Source organism: Schistocerca nitens, chromosome 7, assembly GCF_023898315.1.
Source record: "Schistocerca nitens isolate TAMUIC-IGC-003100 chromosome 7, iqSchNite1.1, whole genome shotgun sequence".
NCBI lineage: Eukaryota > Metazoa > Arthropoda > Insecta > Orthoptera > Acrididae > Schistocerca > Schistocerca nitens.
This window is the reverse complement of record NC_064620.1, coordinates 165,763,166-165,789,681: the sequence shown is the minus strand read 5'-3', so window position 1 is coordinate 165,789,681 and position 26,516 is coordinate 165,763,166.

Here is a 26,516-nt window from a genome sequence, read left to right as displayed (position 1 = left end):
TCTCATTCATTCGATTAACGTGTCCAAAGATGATTAACGTACACTTTGCCAAGGCTTCTGACAGTTTCTGTGTATTTAGATTCATCTCATCTTTTGGTAGTTTCCCTATATTTTGGTATCTCTCATTACTTTAATTTTACAACCATCTATCGTTCGTATTACACCCATTAGTTTCTCTTTCAGGGATGTGTATTGTGCCCAGCTTGCAGCTCATTCTTAAACAGTCTTATGAATAGGAAGGTCCTGCTCTCTCCATTGTGGTTATTGTTTTAGGTTTGTACGAGGGCTTGCTGAAAAACAATACATCCAAATTTTTTATACGAAAATTCAATGCCTTTAAATAAAGCAAACGTTATTCTTCATAAGGCAACGGCCTTGCCGCAGTGGTTACACCGGTTCCCGTGAGATCACCGAAGTTAAGCGCTGTCGGGCGTGGTCGGCACTTGGATGGGTTACCATCCAGGCCGCGATGCGCTGTTGCCATTTTTTGGAGTGCACTCAGCCTCGTCATGCCAATTGAGGAGCTACTCGACCGAATAATAGCGGCTTCAGTCAAGAATACCATCTTACGACCGGGAGTGCGTTGTGCTGACCCCACGCCCCTCCTATCCGCATCCTCCACCGAGGATGACACGGCGGTCGGATGGTCCAGGTAGGCCACTCGTGGCCTGGAGACGGAGTTTTTTTTTAATTCTTCATAACTATATCATTGCAGCCTCTGCCGCTAGACGGCTCCGAATTGTAGCGTGTAACATGGCGGTGTGCAACGTAACCACTTCGGTCCGTGAGAAACTGTGTGCTAAAATCGAGCTAGAGATCTGAAGAGTAATTTCACACAAGGAGCACCCTCTCCTTTAGCAGGACAATGCCAGACCACACACACATCAGTAACAATCCGAAGCCTTGGGTTCACTGACACCGATCATCCTCCATACAGCTCCGACTTGGCGCCATCCGACTGTCATCTCTTCCGAAAACTTAAAGAACACGTTCGACGACTTCACTTTGATAGCGATGAGGCGCTGCAAGCAGAAGTGAGGTTGTAGCTGCATCAACAAAGTCAAACAATCTACAGTGACTGTATCAACAAACTGGTCTCACGTTGGGAGAGATGGGTTCATCGCCAGGTTAATTATGTTGAGAAATAAATATGTAGACATGAAGAACAAAGATGTAGCATTCTGAGACCATTTGCTTTATGTAAAAAAGAGTTTTCAGCTAAAAATTTCGGAGACGTTACACTTCAGCACGCCGTCAGATTTTCAGAGATGTATTTCCAATTATAAACACTTTTAGTTAAATGATTTTTTTATTTTCATTTTACTAACGCTTACATCTATTGCAAATTTTTCTAGTGGATTCTGCCGTATGGTTTCTCCAAGGTATTTACATTTACTGACTCGCTATATTTCTTCTGTTTGTGCTTGTATGCATTTTGACATTTTTCATTTTTGTCACATTTTTCATGAATTTTGTTTTTTTTTCAGCTGAAATTCTGAGACCAGTTCTATTGGCTCTTCTTTCCAGGTTTATTTTAGGAATACTGTCTGTCAGATTTTCTGAAATTCTTGCAAAATAGTTTCGAAAAGCTAGACAATTACCTTATTTCAATTTGGTTTCCTTACTGAATTATTGGTTCAGTTTTGTGATTTCTTCAGCTCCGAGTTCGAGATGCTTGTTTTTCGCCGGCCGCTGTGGCCGAGCGGTTCTACGGCGCTGCTACTACTGTCGCAGGTTCAAATCCTGCCTCGGGCATGGATGTGTGCGATATCCTTAGGTTAGTTAGGTTTAAGTAGTTCTGAGTCTAGGGAACTCATGGCCTCAGATGTTAAGTCCCATAGTGCTTAGAGCCATTTGAGCGTTTTTCTTTTCTAAAACACAGTTAAACAGTGAAGATGATAAGCCGCTTCCTTGTCTAAGAACAATTTCTGTTTCAAATTGAGTTACGCTCATTTGTTTTATTATATTTGTTATGTTTAGGCATATTGCCGGTTCTAGCATTAAGCTCTGTAAAAACTTATCAGCCACCAGGTCTGCTATAGAGAAAGCTTGATTTAGTGTGGAGTAGATTTCTCTCTATCCAACGCTGTAATCTCCGTTCTGAGAAATAAAGACAGAAGTCGGTACCGTGGAGTACATTCTGTGGCCACAGACCACGTAATCAGGCTGTCCTATCTTGACGAAGAATGAATACCTCGAGGTGCACCTAAAGTATGCTCATACGTGCATTGGCAAACATCCAGAGCTCTAAGAGTACGCGATCTCTCCACGAAATTGTATGGCAATATGCTCAAATGGTTCAGATGGCTCTGAGCACTATGGGACTTAACATCTGAGGTCATCAGTCCCCTAGAACTTAGAACTACTTATACCTAACTAACCTAAGGACATCACACACATCCATGCCCGAGGCAGGATTCGAACCTGCAACCGTAGCGGTCGCGCGGTTCCAGACTGAAGCGCCTAGAGCCGCTCGGCCACAACGGCCGGCACTAAGGAAATTACAGTATGCTAAAAATATAGTGGCTTGGCTGGACTTCGTAATTAAAGACATGGTAGCAAGTATATCTTGAAAAGCAGCGATGGAGCAAGCCACTTACTAGTGTAATCACATACGTCAACTATGTAAGGTGACAGAAATAAACGCGAACAGTTTGCTCCGAGGTGTGATTTTCTGAATTCTTGAACTCCTCTAATCGATATATGTCAACTGTGATGGATTGTACATCACCATTTAAAATACACAGTAATGAAAACAAACTGAAGGGGTATTTTAATCTACCTAATGACTGCCGAAGGTTCGCTGACGGTGTTCGGTGCATCGACTGTGATGTTTTCCTTTGTAGGCCGTGCTACACTTCCCCAATGATCCTTTAGTGCTCGGTTACAACACATGCATATGAAAAAGGGGGAAACCTAAACCCAGCCAGAAAGTTTCTGCTGAACAATATCGATAATTTCGTATACATGATATAATTCTCTTGAATGACCTGTTGTGTAATAGCACTCAAGATTCTAGCGGACTTGGCTATAAAAAACTCGCAGTCCGCTGGTCTATATTCCGGTAGATTTATTTTGATAAGTACTTCATTGCAGTCCTCTGGTCGGTATTCCAGTAGACTTTATTTTGATAAGTATTTCAGCTATATTCGTAACACATCATCTTCACTAAAGAATGGGGGAAGCCCTTTTCTCTAGGCCAATGAACAATAATTTTCTCACAGTTCTTTCCTTGTACTCTAAATGCCAAAATTGTTTCATAGATAGACTGAAGTCTCGTATCAGATTACTGAATTCTTCCTGAGAGGACTGAAAGTGTCGAAACAGTTCCTCGAAATTCAAATCCATTGCTGCTGACGCAGTCGAAATTTTCGACATCTCTGCTGTGTAGCACAGGTCGCCTTGTTGGCTCCAGATCTGGATACATCACACCTTTTTTTTGTATCCACTGACGTCTTTCAAATTCGCCAGCATAACAACCAGCGTAATAGTTTCTGGGCAATCTCCATACCACAGAAAAACCGAAATTTAAACTTTTTCTTGTTCCATCTGTCCATTATCATAGGCACGCGATACAACATTTACAAACCTTATAGGGAGCTCAAGACCAACTTTTGTCCCCTGTGTAAATTCCGAAGTATGCAAGATATGCTCGTTTGACAAAATCAGTGATGTCCTTCCTGCTAGTTTACAGGGAGAAATTTAGCAAAAACGTAACAGGAGTAATCAGGGTACTTTTAAACAACCTCTTCGTGAAGAGCTCTTATTTCAGAACCAATTAAGTGAATCCCCGTAGTTAGAGCAACCTCTTAGCGAAAAAGTCCTGCGAAAATAGGAAGAGAACTATGTAGAAACATGTAAACAAACTATAATATTAACTAATGCAATATTACAGAAATAGAAACAACAAAATAAACACTCGAAATAAAAAGATAGATTCCGATTTCTTTGTACAGCTGTCTGTAGAGATAGGAAATGGCAATGCTCAGTCCTTTTTGAAGAAAACGCCATATCTGAAAAACTACAGCCAATTTAAAAATCTTCGAAAGTAGATATTGATTCATTATCAGTGGAACATCCTACATGCATTACAATACCACAGCCAATTTGAATAAAAAATTGTTCTGCAGTGTAATAACAGAAAAACTTGAGAACTCCTGACAATTCGTTGTGGATTACTCCACTGTCGTTGTGAAGACATATTGTACTTATCGTGGAAAAATAGTGCCAGCGAACTTGCACAAGTTAGAAAGACGGTGGAAGAGGAAAATCATGCAAACAATGTAAAAGAAAGTGAGAAAAGTGCCATAATGGACGTCAACGCCCAAGAAAAATTGAAAGTGCAACAAACAGATAACCTGTACCGAAAAACAGCCGGTGCTGTAACGCACGGCACGAACAATTCTTGGAAAAGATCTTTGTCAAAGAAAATACCTTGTTATGGCTAACCAATGGAACACAGACTGATTTTGCTAGCACAGGAACGCGCCATTTGAACAAATGCTATCATAGTCAGAATTGCGAAATTAGCTGAAGTGCAATCTTTGCAGAGAATCTGATGAAATAAACACATCTGACCTGTTGAAAATGATTGCACAAAAGAGCTACAAGCAGAGGTAGAATGTTTTGGCGTGAATAACAGGTTGGAATATACGGCAATGTTCCCCAAAAGTATCGCACGTAGGTGGTAAAGAATCGTTTGGACAACAATCCAGAAGAAGCGATCAAAGACGCATTAGTCAAACTACTGGGGAACATCCGACTTGAAACTGATGGCACACCCAAACACAATACAATAGACATCACAATCATAGAGAGAAAGAGAGAGTGAATCGTCGATGTTGCTATTCCACGGCACAGCATTATCTAGAGAAACAGTTGGTAAAGGTTACAAGATACTAAGGCGTGAAATTCTGATGGAATCGGCTGTGGTAAAAACCAGTGGTTCAGGGAACATTGAGCGCAGTGCTGAAAGATATAAGAGCGAATTTGTAAATCCATTGGCATCAGTAAAACATCAGTTCGCAATTACCAAAAGCCACATTTCTGTAAGCTACAATCATTGTCCGCCAAACAATAACGCAGTCCCAGACGCTTGAAAACGGTCCGACTAAAAAGAAGGAAGGAAGATTAGTATTTTGAATGAAACAAGTTTACTGCTACCAGTCACTGTTTATTTATATCTACAATGCGTTTCAAAGCTTTAACCTCCATCATCAGATGGATTTCTTTGTGTTATTTTGACATGTGTGTAATGTGTTACGACTTTAGGGTAACTTGTGGTACTGTTCTTTGTTCTTAAGCATAATATTATCAAGAATATATCTTTCTGCATATCTTTACCTCGGTATCAATGTACCTCAGCATTTACTCAGTTACAACACATAACAGATGTGAGTTTAACAAACCCGCAGTTTTAGTGCATCTGTGAAAATTCAGCTTATAATTGAAGACATAAAGTCTGAAAATCAGTTTGGGATCATATGTTTGGCATATTCTTTTACTAGTCCGTCTTGATCACACAAACTTTTTTTTACACTTCACTATTACCGGTTTCGGCTACTGCCATCTTCAAATCATAAAATATTCTGTTGTAGTATCAACATCAAACTAAACATGTAGGTATATAGTAAGTGCTCAAAACTTAGCTATCTTTCTCGCAGTCCTTTCACTCTCTATTTCTGATTCCCACCCAAACTTGTTAGTTATGTGTAATTTTACCACTACTGGAAACATAGTTGTTCCAGAATGAGATTTTCACTCTAAAGCGGAGTGTGCGCTGATACGAAACTTCCTGGCAGATTAAAACTGTGTGCCGGACCGAGACTCGAACTCGGGACCTTTGCCTTTCGCGGGCAATCTGCCAGGAAGTTTCATATCAGCGCACACTCCGCTGCAGAGTGAAAATTTCATTCTGGAAACATCCCCCAGGCTGTGGCTAAGCCATGTCTCCGCAATATCCTTTATTTCAGGAGCGCTAGTTCTGTATGGTTCGCAGGAGAGCTTCTGTAAAGTCTGGAAGGTAGGAGACGAGGTACTGTCAGAAGTAAATCTGAGGACCGGGCGTGAGTTGTGCTTGGGTAGCTCAGTTGGTAGAGCACTTGCCCGCGAAAGGCAAAGGTCCCGAGTTCGAGTCTCGGTCCGGCACACAGTTTTAAACTGCCAGGAAGTTTCATAGTTATTCCATTTCAGATATGTAACACATCACAACATAAACGACTACAAAAGTTAAGTTACATAAACGTAACAGAAAAGGACATGTATACCACTTGTAATATTTACTCTGACATATGTATTCACCAGCTTAACCAAAAATCTCCACAATGCTTTAAAACTTAATCTGAAATAGTAGTGTCGGTTTGCTATATGTTCTTTGTATTTCGAAATAGTGTTCCTCTTTTGCTATATGTTCCTTCTCCCTAGTAGTTTCCTAACGCATCTTTGTTTACAAAATGTAACAATTTGTATGTGATGTATTACGACAGAGAAAGGAGCCTGTCGCCACTGGAGGTATTCTACTTTGGTTATTTTATTTTCACGTTTACATTTACGTTTAGTTTTTAGTAAAAGACACCCATAGAGCCATGTTCTGAAATAGTATTTCGTTTCTACTCTAGAGAGTGCCACGGGTTACCCAAAAAGTCATAACCGAAACATGCCCATCATGTTAACAGACATAAACCCAGACACAAAGGAATTAAGGACGTTAGCTCCCTGTGGACATTGATTTATATCGGTGGGGAAAGTTGAAACTTTGTGCCAGCAAGTGATTCGAATTCAGGTTTCCTGCTTACTATGCAAATGCGCTGACCCCCCTTTTTCTTGCATGATGTTCGTAATTGTTCATTGTATTTCGTCGTAGAGGACATGAGATGTCATCTGTTGAAGTTCGTTGTTGATTCCTGCACTTTTTATTATTATTATTGTTATTATTATTATTATTATTATTATTACAGAGGCCAGGCATCTCTGACCCAACACGCTGAGCTACCGCGCAACCTATCACCACTAAGCCATCCGGACACAATGGTCATCGACGCAAATTCTCAACTCATCCACACACTACCGATGTAGTGAACCCATTATCCTCATTACTCGCGACATTCCCATGAGAGTTCCAGCTAGGTGTGCATTTGCACTGAAGAGATCATTGGCCCTCCTCGCCTTCGGACATAACCGAAAGAACAGGTACCATTTTGATCCTGCAGCCACTGTGAATCAAGACACAAAGGAACTGAAGACATAGCTGCCGCAGGCGTTGATTTACATCAATGTGGAAAGTTCAAAATGGCTCTGAGCACTATGGGACTTAACATCTGTGGTCATCAGTCCCCTAGAACTTAGAACTACATATACCTAACTAACCTAAGGACATGACACACATCCATGCCCGAGGCAGGATTCGAACCTGCGACCGTAGCGGTCACGTGGTTCCAGACTGAAGCGCCTAGAACCGCACGGCCACACCGGCCGGCCAAGGTGGAAAGTTGAATAACACATCAGTGTCCACCGGCAACTAATATATTTACACTACTGGCCATTAAAATTGCTGCACCAAGAAGAAATGCACAAATATACTACAACTGACATGTGATTACATTTTCACGCAATTTGAGTGCATAGATCCTGAGAAATCAGAACCCAGAACAACCACCTCTGGCCGTAATAACAGCCTTGATACGCGTGGGCATTGAGTCAAACAGAGCTTGGATGGCGTGTACAGGTACAGCTGCCCATGCAGCTTCAACACGATACCACAGTTCATCAAGAGTAGTGACTGACGTATTGTGACGAGCCAGTTGCTTGGCCACCATTGACCACACGTTTTCAATTGGTGAGAGATCTGGAGACTGTGCTGGCCAGGGCAGCAGTCGAACATTTTCTGTATCCAGAAAGGCCCGTACAGGACCTGCAACATGCGGTCGTGCATTATCCTGTTGAAATGTAGGGTTTCGCAGGGGTCGAATGAAGGTTAGAGCCACTGGTCATAACACATCTGAAATGTAATGTCCTCTGTTCAAAGTGCCGTCAGTGCGAACAAGAGGTGACCGAGACGTGTAACCAATGACACCCCATACCATCACGCCGGGTGATACGCCAGTATGGCGATGACTAATACACGCTTCCAATGTGCGTTCACCGCAATGTCGCCAAACACGGATGCGATCATCATGATGCTGTAAACAGAACTTGGATTCATCAGAATAAATGACGTTTTGCCATTCGTGCACCCAGGTTCGTCGTTGAGTACACCATCGTAAGCGCTCCTGTCTGTGATGCAGCGTCAAGGTTAACCGCAGCCATGGTCTCCTAGCTGATAGTCCATGCTGCTGCAAACGTCGTCGAATTGTTCGTGCAGATGGTTGTTATCTTGAAAACGTCCCCATCTGTTGACTCAGGGATCGAAACGTGGGTGCACGATCCGTTACAGCCATGCGGATAAGATGCCTGTCATCTTGACTGCTAGTGATACGAGGCCGTTGGGATCGAGGACGGCTTTCCGTATCACTCTCCTGAACCCACCGATTCCCTATTCTAACAGTCATTGGATCTCGACCAACGCGAGCAGCAATTTCGTGATACGATAAACCGCAATCGCGATAGGCTACAATCCGACCTTTATCAAAGTCGGAAACGTGATGGTACGCATTTCTTATCCTTACGCGAGGCATCACAACAACGTTTCACCAGGCAACGACGGTCAACTGCTGTTTGCGTATGACAAATCGGTTGGAAACTTTCGTCATGTCAGCGCGTTGTAGGTGTCGCCACCGGCGCCAACCTTGTGTGAATGCTCTGAAAAGCTAAATCATTTGCATATCACAGCATCTTCTTCCTGTCGGTTAAATTTTGCGTCTGTAGCGCGTTATCTTCGTGGTGTAACAATTTTAATGGCCAGTAGTGTAATTCCATTGTGTCTTGATGTGGCTGCAGAATCAAAATGGTGTGTATTGTTTCGGATATGTCCGAAAAAATAGACACCTCATGTATACAAACATATGTACATATAAATCAACCTGATGACGAAGATTGTTGTTTCATTCGATATCAGTAACAATCGCGTTAAAGTCTCACCTAAAATGTTCGCATGTAAAGGTTAGTATTTAACGTTCCGCCGACAAAGAGGGTCGTTAGAGATGGAGCACAAGCTCGGATTAGGAAAAATGGCTCTGAGCACTATGGGACTCAACATCTGTGGTCATAAGTCCCCTAGAACTTAGAACTACTTAAACGTAACTAACCTAAGGACATCACACACATCCATGCCCGAGGCAGGATTCGAACCTGCGGCCGTAGCGGTCGCGCGGTTCCGGACTGAGCGCCTAGAATCGCTAGACCACCGCGGCCGGCGCTCGGATTAGGAAAGGATTTGGAAAGATATTAGCTGTGCCCTTTCGAGGGGAACGTTCCGAAGTAAAAATGCGTTTATGAAGGACGAAGTTACACAAAGCACAGTAATATGTGTGTGTAGTGTACCCAGAACGCAAAAGAACAAAGAGCAGTCACAACAAAACGTGACAAGCCATCAGTTGGTCCTGCCAAAACATATAACGTAAAATCACGTTTGAATAAACAACATCCCACTGATGATACACAGACGTGCTGAAACATGTTTGGATAAAAAGGAAAAGCAGTATTGTGCAAAAAGGCGGTATCCATGTCCAAGAACTGTTCCGGCATTTGTCTTAAGTAAGATTACAAAATAAATGCCCAGTCTTTGGAAGCGGTAACGTCCGTCAAGTATCTGGGTATGACAATTCGAAATGATCTCAAATGGAATGATCAGATTACACAAGTAACCGTAAGGCGGACTCTAGATTGCGGTTTATTGGTAGAATCCTGAAGCGATGCAGTTCCTCAACAAAGAAAATAGCTTACAATACGTTAGTTCGTCCAGTCTTGGAGTATTGTTCATCTGTATGGGACCCTTACCAGTTGGGTCTGATTCAAGAGATTGAGAAGGTCCAAAGAAGAGCGGCAAGATTCGTGACTGGTACATTTAGCCATCGCAAGAGCGTTACAAATCTCATAGAGAGGTTGAAGTGGGACACAGCTGCAGATAGACTGCGCGCTAAACAGAAGGGGCTGCTCACTAAATTCCGAATTCCGATCTTCGCCGAGGATGTAGAGCATATACAGAGTGTTACAAAAAGGTACGGCCAAACTTTCAGGAAACATTCCTCACACACAAAGAAAGAAAATATGTTATGTGGACATGTGTCCGAAAACGCTTACTTTCCATGTTAGAGATCATTTTATCACTTCTCTTCAAATCACATTAATCATGGAATAGAAACACACAGCAACAGAACGTACCAGCGTGACTTCAAACACTTTGCTACAGGAAATGTTCAAAATGTCCTCCGTTAGCGAGGATAGATGCATCGACCCTCCGTCGCATGGAATCCCTGATGCAGCCCTGGAGAATGGCGTATTGTACCACAGCCGTCCACAATACGAGCAAGAAGAGTCTCTACATTTGGTACCGGGGTTGCATAGACAAGAGCTTTCAAATGCCCCCATAAATGAAAGTCAAGAGGGTTGAGGTCAGGAGAGCGTGGAGGCCATGGAATTGGTCCGCCTCTACCAATCCATCGGTCACCGAATCTATTGTTGAGAAGCGTACGAACACTTCGACTGAAATGTGCAGGAGCTCCAACGTGCATGAACCACATGTTGTGTCGTACTTGTAAATGCACGTGTTCTAGCAAAAAATTCAAATGGCTCTGAGCACTATGGGACTCAACATCTTAGGTCATAAGTCCCCTAGAACTTAGAACTACTTAAACCTAACTAAGGACATCACACACACCCATGCCCGAGGCAGGATTCGAACCTGCGACCGTAGCAGTCGCGCGGTTCCGGACTGCAGCGCCAAAACCGCACGGCCACCGCGGCCGGCGTGTTCTAGCAGCTCAGGTAGAGTATGCCGTATGAAATCATGATAACGTGCTCCATTGAGTGTAGGTGGAAGAACATGGGGCCCAATCAAGACATCACCAACAATGCCTGCCCAAACGTTCACAGAAAATCTGTGTTGATGACGTGATTGCACAATTGCGTGCGGATTCTCGTCAGCCCACACATGTTGATTGTGAAAATTTACAATTTGATCACGTTGAAATGAAGCCTCATCCGTAAAGAGAACATTTGCACTGAAGTGAGGATTGACACATTGTTGGATGAACCATTCGCAGAAGTGTACCCGTGGAGGCCAGTCAGCTGCTGATAGTGCCTGCACACGCTGTACATGGTACGGAAACAACTGGTTCTCCCGTAGCACTCTCTATACAGTGACGTGGTCAACGTTACCTTGTACAGCAGCAACTTCTCTGACGCTGACATTAGGGTTATCGTCAACTGCACGAAGAATTGCCTCGTCCATTGCAGGTGTCCTCGTCATTCTAGGTCTTCCCCAGTCGCGAGTCATAGGCTGGAATGTTCCGTGCTCCCTAAGACGCCGATCAATTGCTTCGAACGTTTTCCTGTCGGGACACCTTCGTTCTGGAAATCTGTCTCGATACAAACGTACCGCGCCACGGCTATTGCCCCGTGCTAATCCATACATTAAATGGGCATCTGCCAACTCCGCATTTGTAAACATTGCACTGACTGCAAAACCACGTTCGTGATGAACACTAACCTGTTGATGCTACGTCCTGATGTGCTTGATGCTAGGACTTGTAACACCTCCGATTTATGTATCCCGCTCGATCGGGATCTGAATAGCAGCCCAAATAATTATTAATTAATGTGACCGTGTACCTAATGGGGCTGGCAATCGGATCTGACTGCTACGGAGTTGTTACATTCCATTTTGTCCTTCTCAAATGCTGTAATAATGAAATGTCTGGTGACAAGAAGAACGCCAACACAGCTTCATTAATCAAGAACCTATATTCGTCTCTAAAACACAAGAAAAAGGAGACAGCCACTGCCTTCGTCATACATGTTTAATTACGGCTAATCTCAGCACAGGCTTCTTCGTTATTCATAATCGTCACACGCTAAATACAATCACTGCAATCCAACACTGCAATCCAAATGATGCCGGCGCGGTGGACGCGAAACCACAAATATCGGCACAGAAATATCACTGATCACTCTCGTAATTATACTTTTTCACTTTCCCGTATTATTCTAACACAAAGGGGTTAAACCGCGGCGATGGCCACTCCCTTTGTCGGTAAACCCTTGCATTACAGCCACAGGCCTCCACACGGCTCGGCCCGCAACCTGGGAACTGACTCTCTCAACTCTCACTCGCTCTTGCAACCCGACACTATTGATTGTTTGCCCTTTCGACCTGTGCCGAGTGCAAACTTATAGTAAGGGCCTACGGACCCCTTACATCCCCGCCCTCGAAAACTTCTTTGGAGCCACAGGCGTAAAAGAATCGGCAAGGGAATTATACACTCCTGGAAATTGAAATAAGAACACCGTGAATTCATTGTCCCAGGAAGGGGAAACTTTATTGACACATTCCTGGGGTCAGATACATCACATGATCACACCGACAGAACCACAGGCACATAGGCACAGGCAACAGAGCATGCACAATGTCGGCACTAGTACAGTGTATATCCACCTTTCGCAGCAATGCAGGCTGCTATTCTCCCATGGAGACGATCGTAGAGATGCTGGATGTAGTCCTGTGGAACGGCTTGCCATGCCATTTCCACCTGGCGCCTCAGTTGGACCAGCGTTCGTGCTGGACGTGCAGACCGCGTGAGACGACGCTTCATCCAGTCCCAAACATGCTCAATGGGGGACAGATCCGGAGATTTTGCTGGCCAGGGTAGTTGACTTACACCTTCTAGAGCACGTTGGGTGGCACGGGATACATGCGGACGTGCATTGTCCTGTTGGAACAGCACGTTCCCTTGCCGGTCTAGGAATGGTAGAACGATGGGTTCGATGACGGTTTGGATGTACCGTGCACTATTCAGTGTCCCCTCGACGATCACCAGTGGTGTACGGCCAGTGTAGGAGATCGCTCCCCACACCATGATGCCGGGTGTTGGCCCTGTGTGCCTCGGTCGTATGCAGTCCTGATTGTGGCGCTCACCTGCACGGCGCCAAACACGCATACGACCATCATTGGCACCAAGGCAGAAGCGACTCTCATCGCTGAAGACGACACGTCTCCATTCGTCCCTCCATTCACGCCTGTCGCGACACCACTGGAGGCGGGCTGCACGATGTTGGGGCGTGAGCGGAAGACGGCCTAACGGTGTGCGGGACCGTAGCCCAGCTTCATGCAGACGGTTGCGAATGGTCCTCGCCGATACCCCAGGAGCAACAGTGTCCCTAATTTGCTGGGAAGTGGCGGTGCGGTCCCCTACGGCACTGCGTAGGATCCTACGGTCTTGGCGTGCATCCGTGCGTCGCTGCGGTGCGGTCCCAGGTCGACGGGCACGTGCACCTTCCGCCGACCACTGGCGACAACATCGATGTACTGTGGAGACCTCACGCCCCACGTGTTGAGCAATTCGGCGGTACGTCCACCCGGCCTCCCGCATGCCCACTATACGCCCTCGCTCAAAGTCCGTCAACTGCACATACGGTTCACGTCCACGCTGTCGCGGCATGCTACCAGTGTTAAAGACTGCGATGGAGCTCCGTATGCCACGGCAAACTGGCTGACACTGACGGCGGCGGTGCACAAATGCTGCGCAGCTAGCGACATTCGACGGCCAACACCGCGGTTCCTGGTGTGTCCGCTGTGCCGTGCGTGTGATCATTGCTTGTACAGCCCTCTCGCAGTGTCCGGAGCAAGTATGGTGGGTCTGACACAGCGGTGTCAATGTGTTCTTTTTTCCATTTCCATGAGTGTACATTGCTACATTTGAACAAAACACACAGTGTAAATAATTAATGAAATCACAATTCATCAAAATAATCCCTCGTCTCCGGTAGTGGGCTGCCTCCACAATAATTTCTACAAAGGGTTATTACATCTCATAAACATGGCATTGTCCAAATTACAATTTTTTTATCAAGCAGCAATAGTCCTCTATAGTCCAATATTGAATGAAACACACAACATACAATCAAAAATTATTATTTAAACACATGACATATGAATTATTATACTATAAATTAGTTGTTACAGGTTTTTACACCCATTCTCAGGTAATCGTCGATATGATATATGAAGTTCTAGTTATAATACATCACAAAACACAATGTAAGTAAACATTTTCCTTTTTCAAATGTCCGTTTAACAACTAAATGTTCTAAACATGTCCTACCCAACTACATCAAGGAGCTTGAACACTCTCATTTCAGACATTTACCCTAATCGAGTTCCCCTTCCTCATCTGGGTTATCCCTGTTCTCGTGTGAGTAGTACCTTTTTATGTTTTCCACATGTTCCTTACCATGCACACTCTTTGTCCGTGCATGTGCCAACTCCACAGAGGATGACCAATTTTTATAATCCTGTACGGTCCCTTATAAACGTGGTTAAATTTATGTATTTCAGAGTTTATTTTCTTTGATTTTGCATGAACCTTTACTAGTACCAAGTCTCCCACTCGGTAAGTTATCGGTTTCACTAGCTTGTCGTGTCTTTCCTGTCTTTTCCTAGCCTTCTCCTTCATACTTAATTCCACTAGCTCCAATTTCCTTTCCCAAGTCAATGAACTTCCTGGTAGGTAGACTAGCAACTCACGAAAAATACTATCGGGTTCTTGATTGAGCAATATTTCACATGGTGCAAACCCTGTAGAATCATGTGGGAGGTGATTCCTGACCCGCTCAAATTCTTCCAGATATTCTTTCCGTGAACCATGCTTCCTATGACAGTATGTTCGGCATAAACGGTTCAATTCCTTCATTGTTCGTTCTGCAGGGTTAGAAGCTGGCCTATACCTAGAAATGGCAATTTGCTCTATTCTGTGCTCATTTAGCATCTCTGTCCACTCCTTTGATCTAAATTGTGACCTATTATCACTCAAAATTCGCTTAGGAATACACACCTTTTGAAAATAGTCTTTCTCAAAATGGTTAATGATGGCTCTACTAGTAGCTTTCTTCAACGGGTAAAATTTTATGTATTTGGAAACCAGTTCTTTCACTACTAAGATTTGTGTGTCATTCCCTCGTGAGGCAGGAAGTGGCCCAAAGAGATCCACTGCAACTATGTCCTTAATTGCTGTTGGTACAATTGGATGCATATATCCTTTGTGCTGTACTGTAGTCGTTTTAGATTTTTGACAGGTGTCACATGTACTCAGTATCTTATGTATACGCCTTCGCATGTTGTTGAATACACAATCTAACTTCAACTTTTCCAGACACTTTTTTGGTCCATAATGCGCATTACTATAGTGCGTATACCAAATTAATTTTTCTACCACATGCTCAGGCACACAGAGTTTCCATTTCTCCTCATTCTCCTTGTTTCTTTTATAAAGTATCCCATTATGAATATAATAAAATGTGCGTATTCTTTCCTCTCCTGCACACCTGTATTTGTTTTTAATTGTCTTTAATTTCTCGTCCTCGTTCTGTTCCCTGCGCACATTCTTTAGGAACTTCCTTATGAATTCTTCATACTGTACTCCCTTCATCAGGTTAATTCTAACTCCTTCTCCTTCTGGCCTGTCCACCAACATTCCTCTCGAGTCAGCTGGCAATCTTGATAAAGCATCAGGTATTCTATTTGTTGCTCCTGGTACATAAATTATCTCGAAGTCATAGTCCTGTAATGCCAGGGCCCACCGCGTTAGTCTGCTATGCCTCAACTTGCTTGTGGTCAGAAATGTAAGGGCCTTATGATCAGTCACTACTTTCACATGCCTCCCGGCCAAATAATACCGGAAACGCTTAAATCCCCACACAATTGCCAATGCCTCCCTTTCAGTAATCGAATATTTCCTCTCCCAAGCATTTAAACTTCTGCTACCGAACGCTATTGTTCTTACACTCTCACCATTTCCGCTCCTCTCCATTTGGTACAAATGTATTCCTAGTCCATAGTCAGAGCTGTCTGCTCCTAAATAAAAATCCTTGGAAAAATCTGGTGGTACAATATGTCTGCACTATATAGTGCTTCCTTGATATTCTCAAACTCGGTTTGGCACTCTGCACTCCAATGCCATGGCATCCTCTCCTTGGTCAATTCTCTCATACTCTGGGCATTAAGTACAGATCCTTCGACAAATTTTCTATAAAACTCACAAATCCCAAAGAATGCTCGCAACTGCTTCTTACTATGGGGGGTCGGAAAATTTCTAATAGCCTCCATTTTACAAGGATGAGGATAGATACCCTCCTTGGATATTATATGGCCCAGGAATTTTATCTTTGATTTGCCAAATTCCGACTTGTCCAGGTTTACAGTTACCCCTGTGGTTTCAAAAGCTGCCAAGATTGCATCCAATCTATTCAAATGTTCTTCCCATGATTCGCTTGCTATCAAGAGGTCATCCACGTAGACGGTGACCTTTTTAAGTAACTCTTCGCCTAGTATTTTATCCATCGCTCTTATGAATTCAGACACTGACACATTAAGCCCAAATGGCAACACTCTAAATTGATAGCACCTCCCTCCATAAGTAAATGCTGTATACTGGCGGGACTCTGTGGCCAATGGTATTTGCCAGTAACCGGCAGTTAAGTCTATACTACTAAGCACCTTTGCTCCTTGGAATTTTTGAATCAGTTTTTCTATAGTCTCAGGTTTGTCCCACTCCGGCTCGATGATTTTGTTCGCTGTTCGTGCATCCAAAACTATCCTCACCTTTCCATCCTTCTTATCAACAACAAATAGGGGATTGTTATATTGACTGTTGGCCCTTTCTATAACACCAAGGTCCATCATCCTCTGTATCTCTTCATCTACTGCTCTTCGTTTCGCCTGGGGAATGGAATACTGTTTTATATTGAACGGTTTATGGTTCTTTATCTTTAGCTTACACTCCACCCCTTTCATGATACCTGGCCGTTGAGAAAATACTTTACAACGCCTGTATAATACTGTGGCTAATTTCCTCTTAGTCCCCTCATCTAGGTGTGTCATCTCCTCCAACTTTTTATTGATCTTATCCTCTTTATGTCTATCCCCTCGTGCTAATCCCTCAAGGTATATCAACACTTCTTCTTCTAGTTCCTCTTCCCCGTATCCCATGGTGGGTTCCTCTTCAAGACACAAATTTATCCTTATGAATTCCTCCTCTTCTTCGATTGCACTCCCCTCAGCAAACTTTAATTTCTTCTCTTCTCCCTTTCTTCCTTTGACCTTGATAGTGCCTTCATCAAAACTCACTACTGCATCAACTTCATTCAACCAATCTATCCCTAAAATAATTGATGTGTTCAATCCAGCCACCACCAAAAATGTTGCTTCGTATTCTTCTCCCTCTATCTCGAAGGTAATCAACACTTGTTCTTTAATAGGTTTACTCCTTGCACCCAACGCGTTCAGAATTCTCACTCCACTCACTGGGAAACCAGGCAAGCTAATATTTGCTTTTAGTATCTGTTCATATAACCTTTTGGATATTGCACATGCTTCACTTCCTGTATCGACTAATGCCTCGATATTCAGTCCACATAGCTTGATCTCTATCATGGGTAGCATGGGTTCTTTGGGAATCCCACTTCTTTCCTCCACCAGATCTTCTCTCAGATCTCCACCATTGTCGTGTCTTAGTAGGTTTACTCTGGTCCTTGTAGCTCTCACTCCTGACCGGACCTCATCTGGAGTGTCATTCAGTTTTCCGGTCTCTCCGCCTCTTCTATATGCACTGTGTCATTCATTCGCCTATTCCATCCTCTCTCATGATCTCTTGATTCTTCACTCCTTCTCCAATCATTTCTCCATTGCCGTTCACCACCATGGTTCCTGTACCTATGGCCACCACCTCTTCCTCTATAATTAGACGAATTACCAAAATGATTTCTTGGGTCATTACTTCCCCCTCGGTTTTGATCATTAGCTTGATTGTGTTCCTGTGATCAAACAGATTCCAACTGTTCCAGTATTTCCATCAAGGCCTCCCTATCTTTAATTAGGCTCCTGGATACAGTTTCTTGCATTCTCCAGCTCATTCTTCTTTTTATCGCTGATATCATTACGTCATCACTCAGGGGTTTTTCCAAGGTCTTGTTCAATTCCCACAAATGTTCAGCAAACTCTCTCAACGTTCCTCTCCATGTACTAAGTGACTTGCGGTGGAGTAGGTCCTCAATTGCTGCACACTGATGACTTTTGGACCAGTATTTCTTCAAGAATTCCTCTTCAAACTGATCATAACTAGTAGTCCCTTCCTTTTTCCTGACTCCCCAAGTGAAGGCCTCACCTTCCATTCTATCTATTGCAAATTGAATCTTGTCTGAGTCTTTAAGATGTGCTGGGAAAACTCCTTTTAACCATTTCATAAATATCATTGGGTGCAACCCTCCTTTCGGTCTAAATTTCTGCCCTGTATTATTTTGGACGTACCGATTATCACTGCTCATCAAGGTAACGACATTACCTTCCCCAACGGTTAAAGTGGCATTGCTAATTCGTTTATCAATTTCTTCTGTCTTGCTCTCTAATTGCTGCACTCCCTGTTGTAATTGCCTGACCTCCATTGCAACCCTCTTGTTATCCTCTTCTCGTTGCACAGCTATAGCATTTCTCAGATTGACAGCCAGTTGGTTTTGCCTATCTCCTATCCCCTTGACTGCATCATTGCATTGTTTTTGCATCTGCGTCACCTCAGCGATTCGATGATTGCAATTTGTCTCCACTTCGTTGATTCTTTCTCCCAATTCGGCTTTCGTTTCTTCAATATCGTCTTCTATCTCGTTTGTTAACTTTCCTTCCATCTTCTCCACGTCTCCCTGGACTTGGTCTATGCTCTTCTGTAACCTCCTCTCTCTCTCGTCGATGTCCATCTTCAGTCGTTCTTGTAACTCTTGCATTTCCTTCTTCAGATTACATTCCATCTTCATTTGCGATGTTTTGATCTCTTGTAAACCTTTCTCTAATGATTCTCGGGCTATTCTTCCCTCTTCTCTAGTTTCTTGTAAACCTTTCTCTAATGATTCTCGGGCTATTCTTCCCTCTTCTCTAGTTTCTTGTAAACCTTTCTCTAATGATGCGTTAGTTTCTTGTAAACCTTTTAGTGATTCTCATGTTTCTTGTGAACCCTTCTCTAATGATTCTTGGACTATTTCTCCCCTTTCTCTAGTTGCCTTAACCTCCTTTAGCAAGTCTGCCAACACCGACCACATATCGGCACCCTCTGAAACCGACTTATTTCTCGTCGTTTGTCCTGGTGTCTCGGGATAACTAGTTGAATGTGCTAATGGGCTATCCAATGACACTCCATAATCACTGATTCCCGAATCATCTCTGTCTTCTTGTCCTATCCCTTTCCTTTCAGCTACTGCCTCACAAACCTGCTTATCTTCAGTAGACATGTTTGGTTTATTTTTAATGCACAGGCAAGCAATATAAAATAACCTCTAGCAACCCAAAACACTCCTAATTACCACGAAACTAATCAAACAGTACCTGCAGTATCTTCAGTTAATCCCAAATTGATACAATACATATGAATACCGAACATAACAACTCTCAAAACCTAATAACTTCAAATATCAATTCTCACATACACAGCTTATGTAAAATGTTCTAAACAAGATAAATCACACCACTCATAAAATCTATAAATGTAAAATCCCCAAAAACAATAAGCATATCTGTATAATCACCATTTAGACTGCGCAGTATGCATAAATAAGTATGCTATATTTCAGAGTATGTTTCGCAAACTTTTCGGAAATTACTGTAATTGGGCACTTTTCCTAATGTGAAACTCTGTTTACAAATGTTTATTTACTGCGAAGACTGCACACTACCATTTAATGTTATGTCAACCAGTCGTCTTCACTCACCAACTGACGTTACCACGAGTCGCGATGTTTTGACGTTTGAAGTGGGCGTGGCGCTGTACTGCTGCCGGAGCTGCGTGAAGTCGCGCTGAAGATCTGTGGCGAGTCGTCGTAGTTCTCCGTCAGCCGCTCCGTGGCGCTGCAGGCGGGCGTAGTTTGTAGTTCGGCCGCTAGATGCTGGGTCGGCGCTCGGTGTCTCGAAGTCGCGCTGAAGACCATCGGTGTAGTGCGTCTGTGCTTGAACTACTCCTTGCACAGGTAGTTGGGATGACATGTGAAAGCACCTCGCAGATCGAAGCTCTTTGGCGCACCTGCTACACGGGTCTGCGTGACGTCACTCAACAATTGCGTCGCCACAATAAATTGTCGTCCGCATAACAGTTTATGGGTCCACAAGAAGCTGTCCGATTTTCACTATTCAAAGAGCAATTTCAGTCAAAATATTACCCCTAAACACTTCTTTAAAACTTTCTTCACGAATTCTTAGTTCGTTTTGCTGTTGTAATGTTCACACATATCTTTCTTTGGCGTTCACTTTCCACAGTTTTTCGCGCGGATTTACGCATTTGCACATTTTAACACAGTTTATTGACACTATTATTCTTATCTAATATGGCAAGAAGAAACAGTTTAGTCACAATCGTAAGATATTATTACTTCGTATTGTTCAAAAATGCACTGATTCTTGTCGCAATTTTAAAGTTTATGCTCTGTCCCGATCCAACATTGAAAAATATTTTCTCGCTTTAAGCAAGGTAAAATTACCTACTGTTCTTTACGATTCGTCCGAAAACTGCACCTGTCCTTTCACGGTAAGCCAAGGGTGTAACACCTCCGATTTATGTATCCCGCTCGATCGGGATCTGAATAGCAGCCCAAATAATTATTAATTAATGTGACCGTATACCTAATGGGGCTGGCAATCGGATTTGACTGCTACGGAGTTGTTACATTCTATTTTGTCCTTCTCAAATGCTGTAATAATGAAATGTCTGGTGACAAGAAGAACGCCAACACAGCTTCATTAATCAAGAACCTATATTCGTCTCTAAAACACAAGAAAAAGGAGACAGCCACTGCCTTCGTCATACATGTTTAATTACGGCTAATCTCAGCACAGGCTTCTTCGTTATTCATAATCGTCACACGCTAAATACAATCACTGAAATCCAACACTGCAATCCAACACTGCAATCCAAATGATGCCGGCGCGATAGACGCGAAACCACAAATATCGGCACAGAAATATCACTGATCACTCTCGTAATTATACTTTTTCACTTTCCCGTATTATTCTAACACAAAGGGGTTAAACCGCGGCGATGGCCACTCCCTTTGTCGGTAAACCCTTGCATTACAGCCACAAGCCTCCACACGGCTCGGCCCGCAACCTGGGAACTGACTCTCTCAACTCTCACTCGCTCTTGCAACCCGACACTATTGATTGTTTGCCCTTTCGACCTGTGCCGAGTGCAAACTTATAGTAAGGGCCTACGGACCCCTTACATCCTGTAGAGCAATGAGTCGCGTGTCAACACAAGCACCGAAGTCAACATTACCTTCCTTCAATTGGGCCAACTGGCTGTGAATCTAGGAAGTACAGTACATACTGACGAAACTAAAATGAGCTCTAACATGGAAATTAAGCGTTTCCGGACAAAAGTCCACGTAACATCTTTTCTTTATTTGTGTGGGAGGAATGTTTCCTGAAAGTTTGGCCGTACCTTTTTGTAACACCCTGTATTATCGCCACCAACTTTCAAATCGCGCAGTGATCACCATTCAAAGATAAGGGAAATAAGAGCTCGTTCTGAGGCGTTCATACAGTCGTTTTTCCCTCAGCGCGATCCGCGAGTGGAACAGAGTGGGGGGATTTACGACTTTGGCGCAAATTGTGCCCTCCGCCACACACTGCTTGGTGGCTAGCGGAGTAGATGTAGATGTAGAAGTATTTTAGGGAACTCACGGAAAACTTAAAGCTAGTTGGCCGGGCACGGATCCGAACCGTAGTCCTCTCGAAGTCGAGTTTAGTATGTTAACCATTGCGCCACATCGCTCGGTAAAATGTCCGCCTTGTGTTAACGTACGAAATTCAGCATAGTGAATTCGTCTGCTGTGTTTACTGTTGTTATTTATGTCCTAAAATAATAATAATAATAATAATAACAGAGTAAGTGCCTATATATGTGCAACAACGTTCGTAAACAGACGAGTGGAGTAAAAAGGAAAAGTGTTGCATCATTTGGCTGGAGCCAGTGTCCATTGGCGGAGCGCGAGAACTCGTTTCCAATTACGGGGCCCATGAATCGCTTTCGTCTGAAAGCGTCGTGTGAATCGATTAAAAGCGACTATAAAAGGAGTCTCAGCTGGCTCCATTGGCACGTCGTTGTCGCGCCGACAAACAGGAACAGCAGGCGTCGGGGTGTGCGTCGTTGTCGGGCTGTTATCTGCACACACACCTCCGCGCGAGATCGTGCCGCTCGCTATCGCAGGGCCGCATCGCGATTCCGCTGATAGCCTTCGCTCCTTCTCGCTCCCCCGCCCCCGCCCCCACCCCCTGAGCCCTCCCACCGGGCTTCGCCCCGCAGCCTCCTTTACCTCCGGTGCCTCTACTTTGTGGCGCGCTTTTCACCCGTCGACCCTCGCAGGCTGTTTCGCGCGAGAGATCGCGTTGCCCGCCCGCATTTACTTTGCATAAAAATCCGGCTCGGCTTTCTCGCACCCGGCCGCTGTTAAAAAGAGGAATACTGGGCCGTAAGTCTCGCGATTATTATCTGCGAGCAAAGTACCAGCCGGTTCTCAGAGGAGAACGTGCCGCCCGTAACAGCCAGTATTAAATCCCTCGGCCTCCTCGCGCCGCTGCGCGTCAAGTGAAATTCCAAAGTGTACCCTCACAGCCGTAATTCGCCTGATCGTCCTTCACGGCGCAGTGTGAAACGCTTCGAACGACACGGTGAATAGGTAAATCACTGAATATCCGTTTAACACCACCTAGTTACCCCTTTATGGCAGTTTCCTATTCAATAATGTTTTTCCTTTTACCTATAAAACACACAAGAGCTGTGAGCACTTCTTCATCTCTAGTACTGTGAAGCACGTCCTGTTATAAACCACATACAGAATGCAGTAAACAAATCATGACACAGTCCTCTGTTATTGTCCATGGGTATACACTGAAGAGCCAAAGGAACTGGCACATCTACCTAACACCGTGTAGGGTCCCCGCGAGCACGCACACAAATGCCGCAAAACGACGTGGCATGGACTCGACTAATGTTTGAAGTAGTGCTGTGGGAACTGACACCATGATTACTGCCGGGCTGTCCATAAATTCGTAAGGGTAAGAGGGAGTGGAGATCTCTTCTGAACAGCATATTGCAAGACATCCCAGATGTGCTCAATAATGTTCATGGTTCAAATGGCTCTGAGGAGTATGGGACTTAACTTCTGAGGTCATCAGTCCGCTAGAACTTAGAGCTCTTTAAACCTAAGGACATCACACACATCCATGCCCGAGGCAGGATTCGAACCTGTTACAGTAGCGGTCGCGCGGCTCCAAGCTGTAGGGCCTAGGACCGCTCGGCCACTCCTGCCGGCAATAATGTTCATGTCTGAGGAGTTTGGTGGCCAGCGGACTTGTTTAAACTCACAAGAGTGTTCCTGGAGCCGCTCTGTGGCAATTCTAGACGTGTGGGGTGTCGCGTTGTCCTGCTGGAATTGCGCAAGTCCGTCGGAATGCACAATGGAAATGAATGGAGGCAGCTGATCAGACAGGATGCTAACTTACGTGTCAGCTGTCAGAGTCGTATCTAGACGTATCAGGGGGTCACATATCACTCCAATTGCACACTCCCCACACCATTACAGAGCCTCCACCAGCTTGAACAGTCCTCTCCTGACATTCAGGGTTCATGGATTCATGAGGTTCTCTCCCTACCCGTACTCGTCCATCCGCTCGATACAATTTGAAACGAGACTACTCCGACCATGCAGCATGTTTCTGATCATCAACAGTCCAATGTCGGTGCTGACGAGCCTACAAAAGGCCAAAAGCTTTGTGTCGTGCCATCATCAAGGATACACGAGTGGGCCTTCGGCTCCTAAAGCCCATATCGATGATGTTTCGTTGAATGGTTCGCACGCTGACACTTGTTGATGGCCCAGCTTTCAAATCTGCAGCAGTTTGCGGAAGGGTTGCACTTCTGTCACGTTGAACGATTCTCTTCAGTCGTCGTTGGTCTCGTTGTCGCAGGATCCTTTTCCGGCCGCAGCGATTTCGGAGATTCCTCATATTCACGGTACACTCGTGAAATGATTCTACGGGAAAATCACTACTTCATCGTTACGTCGGAGATGCTGTGTCCCATCGTTCGTGCGCCGACTATAACACGACGTTCAAACTCACTTAAATCTTGATAACCTGCCATTGTAGCAGCAGTAACCGATCTAACAACTGCGTCAGACACTCGTCTTATATAGGCGTTGCCGATCGCAGCGCCGTATTCTGCCTATTGCGTATCTCTGTATTTGAATACATATGCGTATACCAGTTTCTTTGGAGCTTCTGTGTAAGATATTGTGGCACAGTAAGAGTTACAGTTTTTGGGAATGAATCACTCATTCTACAGTGGACTGGACGCTGATTTGAAACTTCCTGACAGATTAAAGGCCGTTGCAAACTGGATGTCAACGGAACGAAACGAAACGAAACGGAATGTGCCGTCACTGCGAGATTATGTTACGTTCACACTAGACGGAAGCCAACGCAAAAATGTTTTGCCTACCCCTTTACCGGAAAAGAAACTGAGTTTTTGAGATATCATCCATGATACATAAAGTCGGAACACATTGTTTCAGATTTAAGCAACTGGCAATGATAGAGTTTGTTAATGGCCAAATTAAAATTCTTAACGGATGCTCTTGACAAAGCAGCTAAATGAAAGAATGGGACAAATGACGCCCACAGTTTTCGAACCATCGACATTTAATTGCTAGTAACATACACATATAAACGTGTCAAACAATAGCACTTTTTACCTTAATCGTTTTGCTTTTTTTTGTATGTGACTCCCCTTCCACCACATCTGAGTGAACTGCGTCGTAGAATGGCATCAGATGTGTATGGAGCAATTCCAGACAAGCTCGCTAAAGTAACGAGATTGGCTGGCGTCTGATTGTTTGAATGCGTCCAGCGAATACTCGTAAAATCGGACGGTTATCCTGGAAATAAAAACTTCGTAACCTGTGCAGGAGACGAAATATGTTCCCAGTTGCAAGATAGGGTCTAGTGAAATTGAACAGATCTTTTGAAAACACCCTGTAGGTTCGTTCGATTACAACAGTGCATGAGGTGACACAGTTGTACGGCTCACCATCTGACTACTAATCCGATACCACTGTGTGAAAATTTTTAACCTTCTGCCCCATCGCCAACTTGTTTACGCGAGCTGTTGCCCTGCAACCGATTAATGCCGTTTCATCTTTAGCGCCACAAGTACCCCTGTCTGCTTGACTTTATCTGACTCGCCGTAACTCAGCCGATTATGGCTACGCGTTACCGAGTTATCTGACAGAGTTCATTCACACTTCCATTCCTTCCAGCCGATTCTCGCTGCTCGCGCTCACTTCTTCCTCACTATAAATTGAGGAATTACTTTCCAAATGTGAATGACCAAATGGTCATCGCCCATCATCGTGACTAGTCTCGATACAAACCCACGTCATTCAGTTGTGAGACATGATAAACACAGGAGGGGAAAAGACAAACATAGAAAAAAAGGGATTAGTAGGAATTTGCGATATTAGCTGATGGCTTTGACTTTGGACGGAATGGTAACGACCGCTGTGGCGTCACTTCTTGGTGTGTATTTCGTATTGCATTTCCTTATAGCGTTATTTACTGTCATATTTTCGTTCATTAGGATAGAAATTATGTTTTTAATCTCTGCTCTCTATGAGAAACCAAATACTGCCTGTTCTGTTTCAAGGAGAATAATGTTTAGTTGATTTGTCTGTCTTTATTCTACTATTTATTTTACTATTTATTTTCCTATAATATTTTTTAGTTCGTAGTGTTCATCGTGAGCTCCACTACACCTGTAGTGCTTTTGTTACGATACTGAATTCGGCTTTTTTCAGACAAATAGTTAAAGTTCTTCTTGTCACAGCCTTTCCGGTTTACTGCTGAATAGTACGCTGCTCTGCAGAACTTAAGAACCAGATACCTAAAGCAACATATATCAACTATTCGGTGCAAATGAATGTAAGCGCGGGAGCATGTTGCCAGAGGTCTCCCAGTTGCGCACAAAATGCTGAACGTTACGTGGCGTGAGATGAGTGTGACTATAGCGCCAGATGGTACTGGTCCCGCAACACGAGGCAGGTGAAGGAACACGAAAAGACGGCGTGTGTCAGTCAATCAGCAGTTCAGAACATGGCCGGGACACAATATCTGGATGACTTCATACGGAAAGAGTGATCGGGGAACAGGAATAAGGACGAATTGCTACGCCTGTTGCCCGGGAGAACACTATTGCTAGCTGCGTTGTTCAACGTGCATGGAGAGCATTATGAAAATCAGGCACTGCTTCCCGAAGAAGAGGAGGAACTCGATCACGATC